The sequence below is a fragment of the Lolium perenne genome, chromosome 4, assembly GCF_019359855.2.
Source record: "Lolium perenne isolate Kyuss_39 chromosome 4, Kyuss_2.0, whole genome shotgun sequence".
Classification (NCBI taxonomy): Eukaryota; Viridiplantae; Streptophyta; class Magnoliopsida; order Poales; family Poaceae; genus Lolium; species Lolium perenne.
Window position 1 is genome coordinate 53190443 of NC_067247.2, and position 25179 is coordinate 53215621.

The following is a 25179-nucleotide window of genomic DNA, read 5'->3' on the forward strand; positions in this document are numbered from 1 at the left end:
CCACCCCTTCGCCGTTCGCCTGATGAGGAGATGAGCCTACGCAGCTACCAGCAAACCGTTGATCGGCGATCAGACGATCACGCGTTTATGACCGCTGCAACTCGTCTAGTCATGTTAATTTTTTTAAGATTACTTGTTTAATTTATTAAATTGTGAAACGTGACAACTCATGAGAAAACGAAGTGTCAATAAGTGTTAGAAAAAAATACTCTAAGAAAAAAGAGACATAAGAAGCAGCAGCTCAGTCTCAAAAGTGTGCTACTTTATTAGAAAGGTACGATTGAGGATTTTATCTATAATATCTAAATTGGAGCAACCCACTAAAGGAATTCTCTCAACATGTGGGCCTCTTAACATGCAAGACATCCACCTCACCAAGAGCTCCATGTCACACATGTTTCCACATCATCCTGCTTTGTATTATTTTTCGTGTCTTCCAACTTAATTATGTACTTTTATATATCCACTTTCCTTGAGTAAATGGTTTGAGTGGCTCAAATTCTGGAAACGTCACGGAGATGAAGTCGACTGAAGTCGACGAGTCTGCCCTCCTACTTAGACCTTTTGTATTCTCTCTCCTATATATCTCACATTTTTTCATGCTCCTTTGTCTACTTCGTTTCCTTCCTCCAGTCAGTCTCCCAATTTGCTTCATCCTCTCCCGTTTGTTCCCTCGTGACTGTCAATCACTATATCTCTCTAGGTGGCGGTACTGTCTACCACATATGGTAGGGTGATGAACCCAAATTTCAGAGTTCCTGGAACTATAAATAAGTGAGTTGGCTTTTGTACATATTGGATACTACCCATTCAGCAATCAGATGCAACTAAACCAAATCATCATTCCACAGGAGGTGGGTAAGTAGCTGTTGAACTTCATCTTTGCTTTTCCATGTGCTGGATACTTGAATAGTACAATGTTCAGAAAATTTTCAGGTGCGGCCAAGTTGTAACCAAATTTCATTTCACAAGAAGTAGGTAAGTAGCTATTGAAAGCGTTTCTTTCTGTAGGCAATCCACTACAGAGTAATACTGCTATTCGTTGTCAATTTCATCTCCAAACTGAAGATGATTTTCAATTATCTTTTTGTTGTTCTGTATTGCAGGTACTAGGTTCTTTTCGTATTAGATCAGTCTTCCAACAACAAAAAATTGTAATACATTTATTTAGAATTGAGAAGTATGAATTCATTTTGACCTTGAAGATCAGATGATTCGCCAAAGATTTTGAAGCTAGCGCTTTATATATGGGCTCAAAGAATATTAACTTAAGGTGGAACGTCTCTCTTCCTAGAGAGTATAAAATTAATTTGTTGCTCACATATTAGAAGTATTTTCACACCGATGTGTACACTATATTGTCATCAGTGATCCTCTGTGTCAAAGTTATTCGAGTTTGTTTAAAGTATATATAGTTTCATCTCTTCAGATAATCCATTTGAATTAGTAGTTAAGATCATTATTTGTTTGTGAAAGATGCATATTTCTATCTAGCACTATGGTTCAAAATTAGTAAACAAGGCATTCAGCCATTTTTATTAAAACCAATATAGTTATTTACGTAATAACTTGAGAGGGTCATTCCAATTTTTTCTTTGATTTACCTTTTCGATAAAAAAATAGAAGTTTCCTATGGATATTTGGAAATCTACTAGGTGATTCAAACCAAAAAAAAATTAACACTTGAATTTTATTCACCTAATATTCCGCTGGAACGCGCGGGGAATCATCTAGTATAACTAAGAAGATCATCCCCACTATCTTATTTATCTCAACATGCAGCTATGACACCTCAGCAGGCCCACCAGATCAGCTATCCCATGTTCACGTCACCATTTATTTTCTTTTGTCCCTTTATCTTTTTCTTTGCTTTGCCGAGTGACAGCATACTTAAGCTATGCACCGATTCAGCTCCTCTACCCATTTATCTTCTCCGCTTCCTCTTCTATTGATCCATACCAAGAAGCCGATTGATTTACTCCCCAATCATTGAGACTTCCGTTTCCATTTGGTCATTTATTCCTCGCCTAGCATGTGCCCCGTCCCCTTCCTCATTCCAATTTCTGGCTACGTCCTCTTGCCTGTTCGAATTCGTCGGCGATACAACTTCTCGATCTATAAATGGCTCCTCCAAGAATCCTGCTGCGAACTCCTCATTGCCTTCGTTCTGCTCTTCCGGTTAACCGGTAAACACTGGACACTCTCAAATCGCAGGAGCCTGACACCACGCAATCTTCATCACGCTAATGGTTTCCTACTTTTTTTTTATCCTCTGGTCTTTGTTTCTGTTGTAGATCGGGATAAGCCTAAATGTCTACTATTTATTTCCGTGCGATGCAGATCCTCATATATTTTCTTTGTTTGGTGATGCTCCTCTTCATAAGATACTTCTTGGGGCGTTTGTGAGTAATTCAATATATTCCGTATGTGATCAGAGGAGTCTGCGAGAGATTTGACAATATGTCAAAGTTGACTGTTCATGCAGTTGAAGCGCAAGTTCTGAATTATCATGAAGCCGTTGAATCGTCTGTTCTGAACTCGAGCACCCACATGAAGCGATCGGTCATGCAGTGCCAGAATCTCACAGCTCCAGCAGTTCCAACGCCTGGAACGAGGCACGCGCCTACCTGAACCGACCGATTCAACCAGTCTGTACGATGGTGCGTGTACTCTCTCAATCAGATTCTAGATGGGCAATGCACACCTATGTACGTACTACTGTATCAGTAACCATATCCTACCTTTAACCTTTTCTCCGGAGCAAATATCAGTCATACGCATGCTTGGTCAGTTTGCAACTTCCAACCGTGCCACTCTGGCGAATACTAGCGATCGCTAATATGCTTGAACTAGAAGAATCGGTTATTTAGATGGCCACATATATTCAGTTTTTTTTGTTTTTTGCATGACTTCAAAATAAGAACAATATGTTCCATTCAGATTAAAATACCTTCCTTTCACATCATGCAGGTTATAGTGAAGAAAAATACCAAATACGCATGCAGTTGAAGTGACTTCTTTCTACCACTCCATCAACCGAGAGTCTATTATTTGAGTGACAAAGAAAAGAGAAAAACAGTTTAAACATGGGCATTGCATGGCGGAAGTATATCAGATGTGAATCTTCCATATAGTGAATCTTTGGTGTATGTAGAAAACATGTCCCTGATGTCCTTCTTTCCATGAATGTATTTCTGAGTTGTTTCCGCCATTTGTTTTTGCAGGTTGCATAAATTTTACAGGTTCCAATTTGTTTTTGCAGGTTGCATAAATTTTACCAGAGTTTAGTAACTGGATTAGAATTTAATAGAGTTTTTTCGAGTGTGAAGAATTTAACAGAGTGCAGAACATGTTGGCAAGTGTGGCTCGCTACCTTATCTTGAGATTTTGTGTGGTATTTATTCATTCCTTCCCAGGTTGCACATGATATCTAAAGTGATTATTGCTATACATAGGAACGACATTCCAACATCTTACTAACGTGATTTGAATCAGTTTACCAGATGCAGGAAATGAATATCCAATTACGCGGTACTTTCATATTCAGTGTAACTCAACGGGTGACTTGATGTCATTAGCTTCCCTTGAGCCTAGTTTCTCGCTTTGATTTTCAGGTAAACTTTCTGAAACTGATAGTTGCCCAATGGAAATCCCGTGTCTCCATTTAATTGGCTTTTTTTTCCAAGATCTCATATTTATTATGATCGTACAGACTAACGTTGCAGGATCTATGGCGCACACCGCAATAATCATTTTCGTAGCTGCAGAACCAGACCCAGAGGTTAAAATGAGCCTCTTAATATATTAGTGCTTTGGTTATTTTTGTTTTGGAAGTTTAACGGGGCTTCCCTCTCCACCGGTGGTGATACAAAACACTAGATCGACGTACGAGGCTTTGAGGAATGTGACCCTCTACCGGCATGAGGTGTTTGGGATTTCCGGCGTTGATCGCGTACTGGCGTTTAAACAGATTGTTAATTTGATGCATACGATAGTAGATGTTAGTTAATTAGCATGGCGGGACATTTTTTGTGACTTTCTAATTGAGCATACAGGTGTAAATGGAATCTTTTAAACTGTACATGGACATGTGATGCATCATTATTAATAAGAAGTACCAGGTTATGGCAAAATATTGTCCTTACGGCACCATTTCTTTCACTATTCCATTCTTTTTCCATGAGAGCACAGTGCTACACAATCAGATATGTGGGAAAAATATTCCGCAGCAACGCGCGGGGCGTTATCTAGTTTTAAAAGATACCACACCAATAATGCTGTTCGGTAGAACATGAGATTTGTTTATTACTCTAGTGCTATATTTACTCTTTTAGTATGAATACTCAATATATTGTGAACATTGTACAAAATAGCACATTCTGAAACTATATAATTAAGTAGAGTATAGTTCTAATTTACTAGCATTTTGTGGCTAAAAAACTTTAGGCCACATTAGTGCAAGTCGCACCGGGGCCCCCAATTTCTGAAGACGGCATGATGTTGACTCTTCCTCCTTGGCCTATAGGCAATGTTTTTGTGCACGGTTACACGTGATTAAAACTCTTTTCTGAATTTTCATAGAACTCAAGTAGAAAATAGGCAACGATGAAAGCACAAGTTCGATAAACTCTAACCTTCCTCCATAACCCAAGAAATGCGCAGTAGCATTTATTATGCGTTCCACCATACCAACCAATGGAGAGAGATCTAGCACAGTCTGCTTCGTAGTATCTAAAAGAAGCCCTAGGTAGGTAAACGATAGTTGGCCTACCGCACAACCAAAGGTCGCTGCCAGCATCTGAAGAGTTTTCTCTCGACATGACCTACATTAAGGATAACTTGGCATAATTCACAGTAGATTGGTTGCTTGGGCAAAAGCTTTAATCCCATTCTTCAATGCGGTCAATTAAAATGGAAAAGCTTGCAATATTAAAAGTGTATCATTCGCGTACTGTATGATCGGGAAATCATAATCGGGGATATTCAGCGGTGACTGTCGTACTCCACTTTGAAACAGGTAAGTAACCATTGCATGCAATAGTTCGGAGACGATTACAAATAATAATGGTGACAGAGGATCTCCTTGACGAACAGCCCTCTTGCAAAAATAATTCGTGCCTAAAACCAGTTGACATGATCGTTTGGAGCCGCATTAGCCAGCGAAGATGAAAACCAAAGCACTTAAATACTTCCATGAATGCATCGTGCTGCAGTGCATCCTCAAAGGCTTTGGCAAAACCCAATTTGAGAACCACAGTTTGTGTACCCACTTGCTTGCATTTGTGTTTATACTCATACGCCCAACCCACGTAATCTTGTATGTTTCTTCAATGTTAAAAACCCATACTGATTAATGTGTACTAGCTCAAGAATTCTGCCTTGTAGCTGGTTTGCAAGAATCTTTGTAATAAGCTTTAAGCAAATATTTAGTAATGATATGTATCTATAGTCATTAGGACCTTCGGGAGGAAATGTTTTAGGGATCAGCCTGATGAATGAGTCATTGATGCTTTGAAGGTTTAGTGTCTCCTCCCAAAATTCTTGGCACAAACGATAGAAAAAATATTTGATTATTGGCCAACAAGTTTTGAGAAAACCCCAGAAAATCCATCTAGGCCGGGCGCCTTATCATTAGGCATATGAGCCACCACTTCATCAATATCCGCATGAGTAAAATGTGCATACATATTCTCTAGAACATCTACTGGATTGAAATACATGGATAAATTTATTGTATGGACAACAGGCACTAACACTCCGAGCCTATTTTTGAATGAATTCCATAAGAGTTCAGCTTTTTCATGGTGGTTTGTAGCTACTAAACCATCCTCACGAGCCATAGAAGAGATGATATTTTTTCTAGGATTGTGCTTCCATAGACCCCAAATCTTAAAACAGTGTAAATCCTCGAAAGGGTATCGTGGTATCATTTAATCTTAGTCATCCTAGCCCTAATCCCGAATAAGTAGCGTTTAATCTTAGCCATCCTTGTATTTTACTCAGGAATTTTTCAGTCTTGGGGGTCTATGGAAGCACAAGCCTTTTTTCTATACCTGATTGTTGCCAGCGAGTGAAAGAAAGCCGTGTTCTCATTTCCTAGTTGATCCCATAGATCTGTACATCGTTTTCTCCAAAAATCTGCTTTGCACAAAAGCAAATTCTGCAACCTGCCCTTGATGTTGTTGAAAAAATTACACTAACAGTAAAATGGGTCTAGCTAGGAGCCACCACAACGCTTAGGCGTTATTAGCCGTCCGATCTGCTTATCAAATGGTCCAAATCGATGCAGTATTCCGAAGCGTCGCTAGCTTCCTTCCATCTCGTTACACGGGCCAGCTCTCGTTACCGGGCTTCTACTCCAGAAAACGAGTTATGGCTCATCTGGTTAGTCAGGCCGTGAATTACTAAAATGGGCCTAGACTTTCAGCCAACCTGCAGTCGTTTAAGGCCTCAGCTAGCTCAACAGGTCATGTCGCTCCGTGATCTGACTGCACGCTCTTCCCTAACTGCAACCCGATTCGGCTCGATGTGCCGCCAACCTCCCTCCTTCCTTCAGCGCAGCGACTCTGAAAACCTATTGGCAGAGGTAACGCCATGTCTCTACCATTTGCGACTACTAGGGCGAAGACCCGAGGCGATATGGAATGGGAGGATATGGCGTCGCCGTCACCTGTCCATCGCCTCCTCACCGGAGCACTAATAATCTGCATCCAGAAACCTCTCGGAATCCAATGGTTTTTCTCTGGAGGCCCTTCATCTGCCTGGTCTCCAATCCATCACCGTTGTAATTGTAAGGATTAACCTGATATTTCTCTTCGTCTCTCCCTTAATATTTGTCTGGTGTCTCCTCTTATAATCCATTTTCTTTGTCTAGCATCTCTAATGTTATTGCTAATCTTATTGATTAATTATTATTTATTTATAACAGGCCTGATAATCTGCAGAGAAAATATTGCCGTTGCTTTTATCTAATAATTGTGTACTGTGGACATATGAGCAGATTGGAGCCAAAAAAATCGGTATACTTGGACATAATGCTTAGTTTGTTGATTGTGTATTTGCCGAGTTTGAATCTCAGTAGTAGAGGTTAAGATCTCATATGAGATCCTACTAAAACCGAGATTGATGTATACCTTTTTACGACATATTTGTTGATTTTGGACGTCCATCCTGGAGGCTGAGTTCTCAATGATGGTATGATAGTTCAGATAAGAAGCTTAAGATGGAAGATTGTGAGACTAAGGATTTCTGATGCTTACAACGATTGGTATAAATGACAGACATTATGGTTATCAGCTTTTCCCTTGCCACCACATACACAGAAAAGATCATTTTCCTATTAAGACATATCATTCAAATATTACTGATTGCGAGCTTCTTAGGTCTCGATAATGTTGCTACCTACTAACATTCAAGACCCCGATTGGTTTCAATTTGGACTGTTTTATGGTGACGTGCCTTGACATACTGTCTGACGCAGCTTACTGTGAAGCATCTGCTATGTTGCTTGAGTATTGGTTTCAGGAAAACTGGATCTTACAAGCTGTTTGTATTTTCTTCTTCTTCTTCTTCTTCCGTCTGGGCAGAAAATATTTGCCCTGTGTTACGCAGGGAAAGCCTTGTGAATAAGTAGTAGCGAGCCTTGAGGGAAAATAGATACCATCCTTCACAAGAACGCATCTTCTAATGTTCAGGTTTTGCAGCATGCTCCTCTCCAAATCACCATACATTGAGCATTGATGCACACGTTTTATATAGCCTCCAGAGATATTCTCCACCTCATTTGATGTTACTACTATAAAGAGATATGTATTGGGATCTTCTTCACAATTCAACTCCATGGAAATTCATTGATCATATTATTAATTACTCGTGTGATCCGGTGGACAAGTTGCTCGTGCTTATTGGAATTGTACCTGGCACTACTACTGAGGTATGCTCTTGAAATTTATTAATAAGTATACCATCATCATATGATGTAGTGTTGTTTTTATGATTGGGTGTTAAAGATCGAAATTCCTTTTGTATCTCTTCTTGATAGTGTTTCTTCTGTTCCGTTGGTGGTTTTGACCACTCTTGTTCTATAATACAATAAAGTAATTATGCAGAATTTTAAGCAAACAACAGTGGTAAGCTACCAGTGCAGTTGTTAGAGGTATTACTAATCAAATGGTACTTTGTTATATGCGCTTCTCGTATCCATGAGCTTTTCTTTCCACCTATCAAAGACTGTTGTTGGTGAAGGGAAAGATGCAACTTATTTACACTCTAAGTCCATCCAACCTTCTTTTTCTGAGCATTTAAGTTGATGATTTGATGCGCAGTTATTTTGGGCTGGTTATATTATTACCCCCCTTGTTTTTCTAACTATGTTTGGTATTCCTTCATAAAAAAGACTATGTTTGGTCTCCCTGTCGAGGCTCCTGCCAATGAGAACCCATCAATAAAATCTCCAAAGTAATGGAAAGCACATGCTCTCATTCGTTAAGAACCCTTTTGAATGCAATTCATTGTTGGATATGTTCACTCCAAATTTATTTAAGTTTTATAAATGTTAGAGGTGTCACTCATTTATTTTGCGTGCCGACGAAAATGAATGTGTTGTGCTGCTTCTAGATATACCATGCTGCGAGCATGATCAACAGCAAGGTTCCTTTCCTTGCGTGGACAGTCTGCTGCTACCATTCCACGAAGGTCTCCCGACAGCTCGGAGTTGGCCTGCCGATCAGATCCAGGAAAGAACTACAAACCTTTCTGAATCTTGTCATTTATGACCTTACCGTATCACTTTGATTGGGAAAATGCACACACTGAGATTGTGAACCTTTTAGAGAGATATGGCCGACGGGATCTCCAGAATTGTGTAGATCATGCTACATGTGCACTGCAGCTTTATTGTTTGATATTAAATTGATGAAAAATATCAGGAATATTTTTTTCATCACATGGTAGATTGCACAAATGAATCTACTTTGAAGACTGACACAGGGTGTATAGGAGGTGTTCCGGCAATCAGCCTGTCTTAATATGTTGTTTTCATTATATATATTAGAACAAAAGAGGATTTAATACCTTCGGGCCAGTTGCTTATACAGTACATATTGAGTTGTTGAAGCTTTAGCCTTCTATCTAAGCTCTGTGTAAAAACCTGGGTCAATCTTTCACTTGATGAAAACTGTAGCCTTCAGCCTTCAAGTTAGCTTATAATATATATGATGTGTTGTCAGAAATATAATTGTTTTGTATACACTAAAGATAAGCTGGCTTATTTTGCTGGAAACTGCTATTTCGCACAGGAAAATCAACAGGGTGTAAGCATATCGAATTACAAGTGACCATCTCCTATTTTCAGACAATTGTTGCTTGTGTTTATATTGTTGCCTTCCAAAATCTGGTGGGCAGCAAACTTATCTTTACCCACCTAATTATATTACATGACGTTTAGAACTTTTTGTGTATTTAGTGTTTTTTTGTTAGACTTTATATTGTTTTGTGGAAACTATCTGCAATTCTGGAAAATCCACTCCTGATTTTACTTTTTTCTGAAATCTTTTTACACTTATGATCAGGTGAACAATTGACATGGGAGCAAGCGAGAGAACAAACTTTGTCTAAGGCAATCAAGAAAAAATAGTAAGCCGTAGAGTAGCAGGATGGACGCCAAGTTAGTCCTCAGGATTCCTGAACTGAACAACAATGTCATGATGGACAACATGAAACCGTCTATGAGCATGTATAAGGTTATGTCATTTAAGTCTGAAAATCTGATAGTTGTATGCCAATTGTGTGAGATGTCATGGTATCGGTTGAACAATAATTGTAAACACCACGAGAAGCTGTATATAGGATTCGTGTGATCCCTTTGAATTGGCTCTTTTAAAATATTTGCATGTTGAAGGGAAATATAGAATTTCTTACGGGATCTGCATCACTTATGATGTCTAGATTTCTCCAATACCTGTTTTCTCCATTATCTTCTATCTATTATCTCGAGATTGACGGGCGCGGCAACGCACGCTTATATGGTCTAGTATATGTGTAAAGGAAGCTGCTCTTCATAGTTATCTAGCATGAAGATTAGCTCATTGCACTTGCCAATTAAAATATTTATCACATACATACTGGTACTTCATTGCTTAAGGCCTCTACACAAAAGTTTAAATTGGCTGAAATACACTTAGCATTGTCGCCCGAACATTTAATATCAAAAATGGTTCTAATCACATGTAAGAACCCAGTCACTTTGATCCAATGATTTTTCAAACAAGAGAACCAACCTCAGGTTTGACATCCCTAGCCCACCAGAGTTTAAACCCCAGGTTTGACATCTGTGTGTCTCATGAAGGCGGAATATTCTTTCAGTGGGAGGCGACGTTCCCGTCGACAGCGAGGCGCCTGTGGTGACTTCGTCAATTCAAGATCCAATTCGCCGGCTCAGTCTTCTGGAGGTGCTCATAGGGGTAGGGTGTGCGTGTGTGCGTTCATAGGGGTGAGTGTATACGCGTGTATGTGAGCGTCTGCGTTTGTACTGTGTTTCTAAAAAAAAAATGATTTTCCAAACAAAACACTAGAGTCTTAGGGATGGTGGGATTGAAGTACCAATTGAGACCACACATGGCACATGATCCGAGGTGGGTCAGGCTAGAGGCTTCACCTATATGTTTGAAAATTTCATGGTCCAAACAGTCGAGGTAAAGAACTAGCCTAGTTGGACCAACAAGCGATCCAATTGCATATTACTCCAAGTAAAAGAACGAGCTTTTAGAGGTAATTCGACCAAGATAACTAATGGTTTCACTAAAAGTTGCAATGTCTGACATATTTTTTCCATCTATGTTATGATTTTCAGCAAATCGATTGAAGTTAAAAGTCACCAACACAACAAAAAAAAAGGCCACCCATAGCCGACGTATTTTTTTTGGGAAGCGCAACCTTTAAACGTCTGCAAAAATATTTTGGCCAGCGGATGGCCATTCCCGGTGGCAAACAAGGATGGCGCAGCAATTTTTTCCATGCTAGAACCCACACTAGCTGGAAAATATGCCATAGAACGTGGCAGGCTAGCCCGACACCTGGTAATACCGCGCTATATTAAGGGATACTTTTAGCATTGCGCCATCTATATTGTAAACATCGCCAATAGGTTGTGCCAAAATTGGAGAATACAAGCATGCCCCGCAGACTTGTCATCAACGTTTCGCTATATGGCCATGTTGTATAAATGGGGCTGGAAGCTAGGGTTTAGGGTATGTTTATTGGTTCATTGTGTAAATGGGGTCCAAATCGTTGGCACTTGTTCTAGAGCCTATAAACAAACCACAATCTCCACTTCACAGTCCTGTTTGTTGTATAATAGTAGTTCAAGGAATAATTAGTTCCCAATACCCACTGCACACTCCCCAGTCTGTATGTTGCCGCATTCACCGATAGTTACTCCTAATAGAGAAGATAAACCTTAGATCGGTGAAATTAGATCTCACTAAATCCCATCTATGCTACTAACCTCTATCTCCCATCTAGTTGTGGCAAAGAAGATGAAGATAAAGTTGTAGATGTGAAGGCTGTCCATGTTCAGTAACGTCTCCCGATTCAAGTGTACGGTCTTTAACTTTTCTTAATAGTGTGTTGCATCTTCTTCTTCTTCTTTTACCTCCACTGCCTCGTTTCTACATCTAATTTATCTGCTGCCCCTTTCAGATCCAAGCGTGCATGGAAAATGGCGGGCAAGACCGTCGCGGAGGAAGTCATCCATGTCGTCGTCGGCGTCCGACGATGGCATCCATGTTGCCACCGTTGTCGTGGAGGATGGTGTGCATGTCGCCGCGGTTGCAGCACCTTGCGAGGAGGATTCCAGCCACGTTTAGCTATCGTAGAATAGAGTGGTGCTCAAGAATATGAATAGTTACGATTTCTCCACTTGTCCTCCTTAAGGTTAAGTGTAGAAATTTAGAATTTATTTGATTTTTTCCTTCTTAATTTATTTGAAATTTGAAAGTGGTTGCAGTGTAATATTATTGTAATCCTTCTGAAATTTTATACTTAAATGAAATGAAAAATTATATGATTTGAGTGTAAATGACTATGTGTTAATTAGTAATAATACTAATTAAGGTTTTTGCGACGCTGATGCGAACGTGATTACATCAAATATTTGTGCCACATCATATCTGCACGGCACTAAATAATCCGTTGTTTTTTAATGGATCCTGGCTTTTCAATGTAGGTGCCGCAAACGAGAACACGGGCCGTATCACGATGTGCCGAGCGAAAAAAAAATGCCGAGTATGCATTTTCCCGAAACAGTTATCCCTGACGTCTTCTTTTTCGTGATAACGTGATCGCGGAGATTAACGGACCGTCCTCGGCGTTTAAAGCCGATGCGACCTGCTTGTCGTGTTGAATAGAAGTAGGAGCCAGAGTGCATCATCAGCGATGTTAAGGTGAAAAGGCCATGCCGTAGAGACCATAAACAAACAGGCATTGCCTTAAGAAAGGCTCAAAAAACAATTATTGCCTCAAACTAAGCATGGACCAAACAGCAAATAAGGCTAACTGGTATGCATGGTTAAGGCAACTCGCTACATTTTTTTTTTACTTTTGGGGCGGTTGTTGAAGCGGTGCTAGTAAATAGTTTTTCTCACTTCTCTTGCCATGTTTTATGCTTTTGGTAGTAGTATCACTAGGCCTTAAAATTTTAAATCTATCGCAAACCATTTGTTAGGTTGAATAGGGTCTTGCCTAGTCTTAGTTTTTTTCACTCAGAATTACATCCCGACATACTCAAATTCCATGCTATGCCACTATCGATCTAACTAGTTGTCAGATAAAAAACTCTAGACCCATGCAAGAAAAACTCTTCGAAATGAAACACATAAAATCCCGTGGAATTTTTCCAGGTACCTCCAATTCCCAACGAAAATTCCAAGATGGCTTTCACCTGCTGCTCAACTCGATAGAGCACTGTCCAACTAAGTGGATATGACCAACGAGTTTGCAACTACAACCACAGACGAGTTAGCAAGTGGTTGTCTAGGAGTTACCATGTGTATATGCATGGAGAAACCTACCAAACGTTTTTCAAATGAGTTAAATAGTAGATATCAAGTAACTAGGGTTGGTGAAAGGTGCCGAGGGGACAAGGTTGTACTGAGGGGAGTGAGAGCATAAAGTCGAGAGAACGAGGGAGATCGAGATCTCGTCTTTAACTACCATGGCACAATTTTCGTGCACCACTCACTTCACTATGTGTGTGATCTGCCAAAATCCCCAAAGCCGTGAAATATTAGTTGAACCAGCAGGTGAAGTGGGATTACTAGATTAGGGAGATAAGTACCATGTTCACTAAGATTGGGCGTTTAACCATACTGAAAATTAGGTTATGTAGAGAAGCGTCCGAACGGGATAGTTTAGAGGATTAAACAAACTTATCACTCCATTTAAAAAAAAAATCATTCTGATTGCTTACGCGTATGACTGTTTTTTAATTCATTCCCAAAAGAAATTATTGTTTCCTTATTTCCTTTTAAAAATATTGTTCCAGAGAAACCTTTAAGCAAGAAAACTGTTTCTTTAAGAAATGGACTTCATTAAGTCATCTCGTAAATAGACTTACTATTTAAAAAACTCTCTAGCTAGTTCCTCTAAAGAAACTTCCTAGTACTAGATAAATTACTTTCGTAGCATAACATCTCTACTTTAATTACCATCGCGTGTGCAGTTACTGAATTCGATTTCATTGAACACATCCTTCCCTCCCACCTATAAAAATCACACAACGCCTCTTATCTCAGCGCCACAAAGAAACAATCCTGCTCGCAAACAACACAAGGACCAAAATTTCTCCCCCAGGTGTTCAGCAATGGCCCGGCTCGTGGCAGCGTTCGCCACCTTTCTCCTCCTCGTCGCCGGCGCGACCATCTCGCCCGCACACGGCGGCCGCCCTCTGGAGCTCAGGAGGAGTGTGGTGCGCATGAGCATACCCATCTCGACGGTGGCCGAACCTCCTTCCTCGCCGTCCAAGCCGGTGGTGCGGCTCCATAGGCACTTCGACATCAAGATGACCGAAGAGCCTGCGGGTGGACCTGTCGCGGCGTACTACTACGGAGCTGACTGCGACTACAAAGTGCCTATCACTGGGATGTAGTAGGCCGGACATGCATGAGCTGCGGCTTAATTGGCAATTTAGCATGGGTATGTTTGTTCCTGGAGTTTGTGGCGATTAAGCATGCCAACGACCTTGAAAATGTTATCCCTGAATAATCAATTGCCATGACTAAAATTTTGGGATAGCACGAACGTCTCGTTTTGTATACTACCTACATAATCAGGAGCGATGCAGGTATCACCATAGGAAGTAGTACTATCTTATAGCAGATTGTAATTCATTGTCAAGAATACCAAGGATTCTTCGGAATTCAAGATCTCTTGAGGTAAGAAACAACATGATCCTTGGAAAATGGTTGTTCAAACATCTTACCAAGAACGAGGTGTCCCAAGATCTTCTATTGTAATACATACATTCATTTTGGGCAATTATTTTGAGCAGGGGAGTAGATACATTGGCTCTAAGGTTAATCTTTCAGGTCTTGAGAATGCAGGGACTTGCGTAATTTGGACAGGCCTAGTAAAAATGAACAAGTTTGTTTAAGTTATAAAATATGTCTCGCATATAAGATATTTGGAAGACATGGGGTTGGCGAAAAAAAACTTTGCAAGACGGAAATATTGGGATTTTATATATTATTATATACACAAGTTTCACAAACTTTGGTGACTTGGGAGTTTCGCCGGCAAATGTGATGTCTAGGTGTGACAGATAGAGCCAAGGCGGGCATCGTGGAACGCTTTGCTGGCCTTCATTAACCAAAAAAATTCTACAAAATAAATATAAATACTTCCACCGTTTCTAAAAGAGGTGCTCAACTTTGTCTATATACGGATGTATATAGACATGTTTTAGTTATAGGCATATCTATATCTAGAAAAGTTCGAGCAACTCTTTTTTCGCGCGGAGGGAGTACGATACTCCTGTTCCGGTCGAATCTTACGTATTATTGTACTAGTCAACTTCCTCTCCCGCCTGGCTTATACATTTTCGTGTACAAAAAGATGTTATCAACTGGATCGTTGGTGCAACGCGCGAGATATTCTTCTAGTAGTATCAATATAAGAGCCATATTAATTTAGCATGGTTGTGTCCGTAGGCATATTTGTCTTTTAACTCATGCTATTGAAGTGTTTTTTTACCCATAGCCTTAATTACAAGATGGAGGGTTCACTAACCCCATCTAGGCACCCACCTCCTGAACCTATATTACTATCTCGATTAACCCTCCGTATATATACTGTTTCATTCATTACTACATTCGTTGGAATTATAAGGCGAGATGATCTATTCGCTAAAATGAAGAGAGTCTACAACTCCTAATTAATTAATGCATGTGCACACCAATATTATCAGAGGCATGAAAGAAGAGATAGAAAAAAAAGTGCAGCGATGGAGAGAGGACAATAAATGAGAATGACCTTACAATCCCTAACATTCTAAAAAAATGGCATGTCCTTATATATAACCCCAAACGGAGGGAGTACATGCTCAAGCTACTTATTCTTCTTATGTAGTCCGAATTGCATGCTTACACTACTATTTATTCTCAACTTAGAGATGCTTTCCATCAATCCGCATTAGTAAAAAAAAAGAGACGACAAGAACCATGACATATGGTCTTGCTATCAAGCAAGTGGTGATGAATTTTGTGAATGAAGGGCATCAGGAGAAATAATTTTAGCAAACCCTTCATACCAGTTAGTAGTAGACTCCAGACCTGACTAAAGTTGGTTTCGGCTACATCCCTTAAAGCTGGCAAATATACCTTCAAGTCCTTGCAAAGAGAAAGAGATACTTTCCTCTCTGGGTCTGCTACCAGGTGCTCTCTCGGTCGGGCCGGGAAGGGAAGAAGATGGTTCTCTGGTCGGGGAAGAAGATGGTTCTCTGGTCGGGAAACTTCATAGTACTAGATAAATTACTTTCGTAGCATAACATCTCTACTTTAATTACCATCGCGTGTGCAGTTACTGAATTCGATTTCATTGAACACATCCTTCCCTCCCACCTATAAAAATCACACAACGCCTCTTATCTCAGCGCCACAAAGAAACAATCCTGCTCGCAAACAACACAAGGACCAAAATTTCTCCCCCGGGTGTTCAGCAATGGCCCGGCTCGTGGCAGCGTTCGCCACCTTCCTCCTCCTCGTCGCCGGCGCGACCATCTCGCCCGCACACGGCGGTCGCCCGCTGGAGCTCAGGAGGAGTGTGGTGCGCATGAGCATACCCATCTCGACGGTGACTGATACGCGTACAGCACACGTCCGTTGGGAACCACAAGAGGAAGGTGTGATGCGTACAGCGGCAAGTTTCCCTCAGTAAGAAACCAAGGTTTATCGAACCAGTAGGAGCCAAGAAGCACGTTGAAAGTTGATGGCGGCGAGATGTAGTGCGGCGCAACACCAGGGATTCCGGCGCCAACGTGGAACCTGCACAACACAACCAAAGTACTTTGCCCCAACGAAACAGTGAGGTTGTCAATCTCACCGGCTTGCTGTAACAAAGGATTAGATGTATAGTGTGGATGATGATTGTTTGCAGAAAACAGTAGAACGAGTATTGCAGTAGATTGTATTCGATGTAAAAGAATGGGACCGGGGTCCACAGTTCACTAGAGGTGTCTCTCCCATAAGATAAATAGCATGTTGGGTGAACAAATTACAGTTGGGCAATTGACAAATAGAGAGGGCATGACAATGCACATACATGATATGATGAGTATTGTGAGATTTAATTGGGCATTACGACAAAGTACATAGACCGCTATCCAGCATGCATCTATGCCTAAAAAGTCCACCTTCAGGTTATCATCCGAACCCCTTCCAGTATTGAGTTGAAAACAACAGAATATTGCATTAAGTATGGTGTGTAATGTAATCAATAACTACATCCTCGGACATAGCATCAATGTTTTATCCCTAGTGGCAACAGCACATCCACAACCTTAGAACTTTCTGTCACTGTCCCAGATTTAATGGAGGCATGAACCCACTATCGAGCAAAAATACTCCCTCTTGGAGTTAAGAGTAAAAACTTGGCTAGAGCCTCTACTAATACAGAGAGCATGCAAGATCATAAACAACACATAGGTAATAGATTGATAATCAACATAACATAGTATTCTCTATCCATCGGATCCCAACAAACACAACATATAGCATTACAGATAGATGATCTTGATCATGTTAGGCAGCTCACAAGACCCGACAATGAAGCACATAAGGAGAAGACAACCATCTAGCTACTGCTATGGACCCATAGTCCAGGGGTGAACTACTCACTCATCACTCCGGAGGCGACCATGGCGGTGAAGAGTCCTCCGGGAGATGATTCCCCTCTCCGGCAGGGTGCCGGAGGCGATCTCCTGAATCCCCCGAGATGGGATTGGCGGCGGCGGCGGCGTCTCTGGAAGGTTTTCCGTATCGTGGCTCTCGGTACTGGGGGTTTCGCGACGAAGACTATATGTAGGCGGAAGGGCAGGTCAGGGGGCCACACGGGGGCCCCACACGCTAGGGCCGCGCGGGCCCCCTTGGGCCGCGCCGCCCTAGTGTGGCGGCGCCCCGTGGCCCCACTTCGTCTTCTCTTCGGTCTTCTGGAAGCTTCGTGGCAAAATAGGCCCCTGGGCGTTGATTTCGTCCAATTCCGAGAATATTTCCTTACTAGGATTTCTGAAACCAAAAACAGCAGAAACAAAGAATCGGCTCTTCGGCATCTCATTAATAGGTTAGTGCCGGAAAATGCATAAATATGATATAAAGTATGCATAAAACATATAGATATCATCAATAATGTGGCATGGAACATAAGAAATTATCGATACGTCGGAGACGTATCAGCATCCCCAAGCTTAGTTTCTGCTCGTCCCGAGCAGGTAAACGATAACAAAGATAATTTCAAAAGTGACATGCCATCATAACCTTGATCATACTATTGTAAGCATATGTAATGAATGCAGCGATCAAAACAATGTAAATGACATGAGTAAACAAATGAATCATATAGCAAAGACTTTTCATGAATAGTACTTTAAGACAAGCATCAATAAGTCTTGCATAAGAGTTAACTCATAAAGCAATAATTCAAAGTAAAGGTATTGAAGCAACATAAAGGAAGATTAAGTTTCAGCGGTTGCTTTCAACTTGTAACATGTATATCTCATGGATAGTTGTCAATGTAAAGTAATATAACAAGTGCAATATGCAAGTATGTAGGAATCAATGCACAGTTCACACAAGTGTTTGCTTCTTGAGGTGGAGAGAAATAGGTGAACTGACTCAACAATAAAAGTAAAAGAAAGGCCCTTCGCAGAGGGAAGCATTGATTGCTATATTTGTGCTAGAGCTTTGATTTTGAAAACAAGAAACAATTTTGTCAACGGTAGTAATAAAGCATATGTGTTATGTAAATTATATCTTACAAGTTGCAAGCCTCATGCATAGTATACTAATAGTGCCCGCACCTTGTCCTAATTAGCTCGGATTACCTGCATTATCATCGCAATACATATGTTTTAACCAAGTGTCACAAAGGGGTACCTCCATGCCGCCTGTACAAAGGTCTAAGGAGAAAGCTCGCATCGGATTTCTCGCTATTGATTATTCTCAACTTAGACATCCATACCGGGACAACATAGACAACAGATAATGGACTCCTCTTTTATGCAAAAGCATTCAACAATTATTAATTTTCTCATATGAGATTGAGGTCATTTGTCCAAAACTGAAACTTCCACCATGGATCATGGCTTTAGTTAGCGGCCCAATGCTCTTCTCTAACATTATGCATGCTGATACGCGTACAACACGTGTCCGTTGGAAACCCCAAGAGGAAGGTGTGATGCGTACAGCGGCAAGTTTTCCCTCAGTATGAAACCAAGGTTTATCGAACCAGTAGGAGCCAAGAAGCACGTTGAAGGTTGATGGCAGCGAGATGTAGTGCGGCGCAACACCAGGGATTCCGGCGCCAACGTGGAACCTGCACAACACAAACCAAGTACTTTGCCCCAACGAAACAGCGAGGTTGTCAATCTCACCGGCTTGCTGTAACAAAGGATTAGATGTATAGTGTGGAAGATGATTGTTTGCAGAAAACAGTAGAACAGTATTGCAGTAGATTGTATTTCAGTATAGAGAATTGGACCGGGGTCCACAATTCACTAGAGGTGTCTCTCCCATAAGATAAACACCATGTTGGGTGAACAAATTACAGTTGGGCAATTGACAAATAGAGAGGGCATGACCATGCACATACATATTATGATGAGTATAGTGAGATTTAATTGGGCATTACGACAAAGTACATAGACCGCTATCCAGCATGCATCTATGCCTAAAAATTCCACCTTCAGGTTATCATCCGAACCCCTTCCAGTATTAAGTTGCTAACAACAGACAATTGCATTAAGTATTGCGCGTAATGTAATCAATAACTACATCCTCGGACATAGCATCAATGTTTTATCCCTAGTGGCAACAACGCATCCATAACCTTAGAGGTTCTTGTCACTCCTCCAGATTCACGGAGACATGAACCCACTATCGAGCATAAATACCCCCTCTTGGAGTTACAAGCATCAACTTGGCCAGAGCATCTACTAGTAACGGAGAGCATGCAAGATCATAAACAACACATAGATATAAATTGATAATCAACATAACATGGTATTCTCTATTCATCGGATCCCAACAAACACAACATATAGAATTACAGATAGATGATCTTGATCATGTTCGGCAGCTCACAAGACCCGACAATTAAGCACAATGGGGAGAAGACAACCATCTAGCTACTGCTATGGACCCATAGTCCAGGGGTAGACTACTCACACATCACTCCGGAGGCGACCATGGCGGCGTAGAGTCCTCCGGGAGATGATTCCCCTCTCCGGCAGGGTGCCGGAGGCGATCTCCTGAATCCCCCGAGATGGGATTGGCGGCGGCGGCGTCTCTGGAAGGTTTTCCGTATCGTGGCTCTCGGTACTGGGGGTTTCGCGACGAAGGCTATTTGTAGGCAGAAGGACAGGTCAAGGGGCGTCACGAGGGGCCCAGGAGACAGGCCGGCGCGGCCAAGGCTTGGGCCGCGCCGCCCTACCTTCTGGCCACCTCGTGGCCCCACTTCGTTGACTCTTCGGTCTTCTGGAAGCTTCGTGTGAAAATAGGCCCCTGGGCGTTGATTTCGTCCAATTCCGAGAATATTTCCTTACTAGGATTTCTGAAACCAAAAACAGCAGAAAACAACAACTGGCTCTTCGGCATCTTGTTAATAGGTTAGTTCCAGAAAATGCATAAATATGACATAAAGTATGCATAAAACATGTAGATATCATCAATAATGTGGCATGGAACATAAGAAATTATCGATACGTCGGAGACGTATCAGCATCCCCAAGCTTAGTTTCTGCTCGTCCCGAGCAGGTAAACGATAAACAAAGATAATTTTTGGAGTGACATGCCATCATAACCTTGATCATACTATTGTAAGCATATGTAATGAATGCAGCGATCAAAACAATGTATATGACATGAGTAAACAAGTGAATCATATAGCAAAGACTTTTCATGAATAGTACTTCAAGACAAGCATCAATAAGTCTTGCATAAGAGTTAACTCATAAAGCAATAATTCAAAGTAAAGATATTGAAGCAACACAAAGGAAGATTAAGTTTCAGCGGTTGCTTTCGACTTATAACATGTATATCTCATGGATATTGTCAATGTAAAGTAATATAACAAGTGCAATATGCAAGTATGTAGGAATCAATGCACAGTTCACACAATTGTTTGCTTCTTGAGGTGGAGAGAGATAGGTGAACTGACTCAACAATAAAAGTAAAAGAATGGTCGTTCAAAGAGGAAAGCATCGATTGCTATATTTGTGCTAGAGCTTTGGTTTTGAAAACAAGAAACAATTTTGTCAACGGTAGTAATAAAGCATATGTGTTATGTAAATTATATCTTGCAAGTTGCAAGCCTCATGCATAGTATACTAATAGTGCCCGCCCCTTGTCCTAATTAGCTTGGATTACCGGGATTATCGCAATGCACATGTTTTAACCAAGTGTCACAAAGGGGTACCTCTATGCCGCCTGTACAAAGGTCTAAGGAGAAAGCTCGCATTGGATTTCTCGCTATTGATTATTCTCAACTTAGACATCCATACCGGGACAACATAGACAACAGATAATGGACTCCTCTTTTATGCATAAGCATGTAGCAACAATTAATTTTCTCATATGAGATTGAGGATATTTGTCCAAAACTGAAACTTCCACCATGGATCATGGCTTTAGTTAGCGGTCCAATGTTCTTCTCTAACAATATGCATGCTCTAACCATTAGGTGGTAAATCTCCCTTACTTCAGACAAGACGAACATGCATAGCAACTCACATGATATTCAACAAAGAGTAGTTGATGGCGTCCACAGGAACATGGTTATCGCACAACAAGCAACTTAATAAGAGATAAAGTGCATAAGTACATATTCAATACCACAATAGTTTTTAGGCTATTTGTCCCATGAGCTATATATTGTAAAGGTAGAGGATAGAAATTTAAAGGTAGCACTCAAGCAATTTACTTTGGAATGGCGGAGAAATACCATGTAGTAGGTAGGTATGGTGGACACAAATGGCATAGTGGTTGGCTCAAGGATTTGGATGCATGAGAAGTATTCCCTCTCGATACAAGGTTTATGCTAGCAAGGTTTATTTGAAACAAACACAAGGATGAAGCGGTGCAGCAAAACTCACATAAAAGACATATTGAAAACATTATAAGACTCTACACCGTCTTCCTTGTTGTTCAAACTCAAAACTAGAAATTATCTAGACTTTAGAGAGACCAAATATGCAAACCAAATTTTAGCATGCTCTATGAATTTCTTCATTAATAAGTGCAAAGTATATGATGCAAGAGCTTAAACATGAGCACAACAATTGCCAAGTATCACATTATCCAAGACATTTTAGCAATTTACTACATGTAGCATTTTCCAATTCCAACCATATAACAATTTAACGAAGAAGAAACTTCGCCATGAATACTATGAGTAAAGCCTAAGGACATATTTGTCCATATGCAACAGCGGAGCGTGTCTCTCTCCCACACAATGAATGCTAGGATCCAGTTTATTCAAACAAAACAAAAACAAAAACAAACCGACGCTCGAAGCAAAGCACATAAGATGTGATGGAATAAAAATATAGTTTCAGGGGAGGAACCTGATAATGTTGTCGATGAAGAAGGGGATGCCTTGGGCATCCCCAAGCTTAGACGCTTGAGTCTTCTTTATATATGCAGGGGTGAACCATCGGGGCATCCCCAAGCTTAGAGCTTTCACTCTCCTTGATCATGTTGTATCATCTCCCTCTCTTGATCCTTGAAAACTTCCTCCACACCAAACTCAAAACAACTCATTAGAGAGTTAGTGCACAATCAAAATATACATGTTCAGAGGTGACATAATCATTCTTAACACTTCTGAACATTGCACAAAGCTACTGAAAGTCAATGGAATCGAAATATCCATCGAGCATATCAAAACAGGCAATGTGAAATAAAATGCAGAATCTATCAAAACAGAACAGTTCGTAATGACGAATTTTATTGAGGCACCAGACTTGCTCAAATGAAAATGCACAAATTGAATGAAAGTTGCGTACATATCTGAGGATCACTCACGTAAATTGGCATAATTTTCTGAGTTACCTACAGAGAATTTTGCCCAGATTCGTGACAGCAAAGAAATCTGTTTCTGCGCAGTAATCCAAATCTAGTATGAACCTTACTATCAACGACTTTACTTGGCACAACAAAACACTAAACTAAGATAAGGAGAGGTTGCTACAGTAGTAAACAACTTCCAAGACTCAAAATAAAAACAAAGGTACTGTAGTAAAAACATGGGTTGTCTCCCATAAGCGCTTTTCTTTAACGCCTTTCAGCTAGGCGCAGAAAGTTTGTATCAAGTATTATCAAGAGACGAAGTATCAACATCATAATTTGTTCTAATAATAGAATCAAAAGGTAACTTCATTCTCTTTCTAGGGAAGTGTTCCATACCTTTTTTGAGAGGAAATTGATATTTAATATTACCTTCCTTCATATCAATAATAGCACCAACAGTTCGAAGAAAAAGTCTTCCCAATATGATGGGACAAGATGCATTGCATTCAATATCCAAGACAACAAAATCAACGGGGACAAGGTTATTGTTAACGGTAATACGAATATTATCAACTTTCCCCAAAGGCTTCTTTGTAGAATGATCAGCAAGATTAACATCCAGATAACAATTTTTCAGTGGTGGCAAGTCAAGCATATTATAGATTTTCTTAGGCATAACAGAAATACTTGCACCAAGATCACATAAAGCATTACAATCAAAATCATTGACCTTCATCTTAATGATGGGCTCCCAACCATCCTCTAGCTTCCTAGGAATAGAAGCTTCGTGTTCTAGTTTCTCTTCTCTAGCTTTTATGAGAGCATTTGTAATATGTTTCGTGAAAGCCAAATTTATAGCATTAGCATTAGGACTTTTAGCAAGTTTTTGTAAGAACTTTATAACTTAAGAGATGTGGCAATCATCAAAATTCAAACCATTATAATCTAAAGCAATGGGATCATCATCCCCAATGTTGGAAAAAATTTCAGCAGTTTTATCACAGGCAGTTTCAGCAGTTTTAGCAGTTTCAGGCAGCTTTTCGCGCTTTGCATTTGAAGTGGAAACATTGCCAACACCAATTATTTTATTATTATTATAGGAGGTGCAGCAACTTGTGTAGCATTAGCATTACTAGTGGTGGTAATAGTCCAAACTTTAGCTATATTATCTTCTTTTTCATTTTCTTCTCTTTCCCACCTAGCACGCAATTCGGCCATCAATCTTATATTCTCATTAATTCTAACTTGGATGGCATTTGCTGTAGTAACAATTTTATGATTATGATTTTCATGAGGCATAACTTTCGATTTCAAAAGATCAACATCAGCAGCAAGACTATCGACTTTAGAAGCAAGTATATCAATTTTCCCAAGCTTTTCTTCAACAGATTTGTTAAAAGCAGTTTGTGTACTAATAAATTCTTTAAGCATGGCTTCAAGTCCAGGGGGTGTATTCTATTATTGTTGTAAGAATTCCCATAAGAATTACCATAGCCGTTGCCATTATTATAAGGATATGGCCTATAGTTGTTACTAGAATTGTTCCGGTAAGCATTGTTGGTGAAATTATTATTTTTAATGAAGTTTAAATCAACATGTTCTTCTTGGGCAACTGATACGTCTCCGACATATCGATAATTTCTTATGTTCCATGCCACATTATTGATGTTATCTACATGTTTTATGCACACTTTATGTCATATTCGTGCATTTTCTGGAACTAACCTATTAACAAGATGCTGAAGTGCCAGTTCCTGTTTTCTGCTGTTTTTGGTTTCAGAAATCCTAGTAACGAAATATTCTCAGAATCGGACGAAATCAACGCCCAGGTTCCTATTTTTCCCGGAACCATCCAGAACACCCGAGAGCCACCAGGGAGGGGGCACAGGCCACCCAAACCCTAGGCCGGCGCGGCCAGGGGGGGCCGCGCCACCCTATAGTGTGGGCCCCCCAGAAGCCCTCCTGCGCCGCCTCTTCGCCTATATAATACCCCTGGATCGAAAACCCTGATACGTTCGACGAAACCAGAGAAAATCTTCCAGAGCCGCCGCCATCGCGAGGCCAAGATCTGGGGGACAGGAGTCTCTGTTCCGGCACGCTGCCGGAGCGGGGAAGTGCCCCCGGAAGGCTTCTCCATCGACACCGCTGCCATCTCCACCGCCATCTTCATCACCGCTGCTGCTCCCATGAGGAGGGAGTAGTTCTCCATCGAGGCTCGGGGCTGTACCGGTAGCTATGTGGTTCATCTCTCTCCTATGTACTTCAATACAATGATCTCATGAGCTGCTTTACATGATTGAGATTCATATGAGTTTGTATCACAATTTATCTATGTGCTACTCTAGCAAAGTTATTAAAGTAGTTCTATTCCTCCTGCACGTGTGTAAAGGTGACAGTGTGTGCACCG

At 40.7% G+C, this 25179-nt stretch overlaps 1 long non-coding RNA gene across 1 annotated transcript; it reads left to right on the forward strand.

The window, feature by feature from the left end:
* The first annotated feature begins 1939 nt into the window (after positions 1–1939).
* Positions 1940–4103, forward strand: LOC127348371 (uncharacterized). The gene is made up of 3 exons (XR_007879757.2): positions 1940–2186; positions 2436–2660; positions 2971–4103. It is a non-coding gene; the product is annotated as an uncharacterized lncRNA (long non-coding RNA).
* The last annotated feature ends 21076 nt before the right edge of the window (positions 4104–25179 follow it).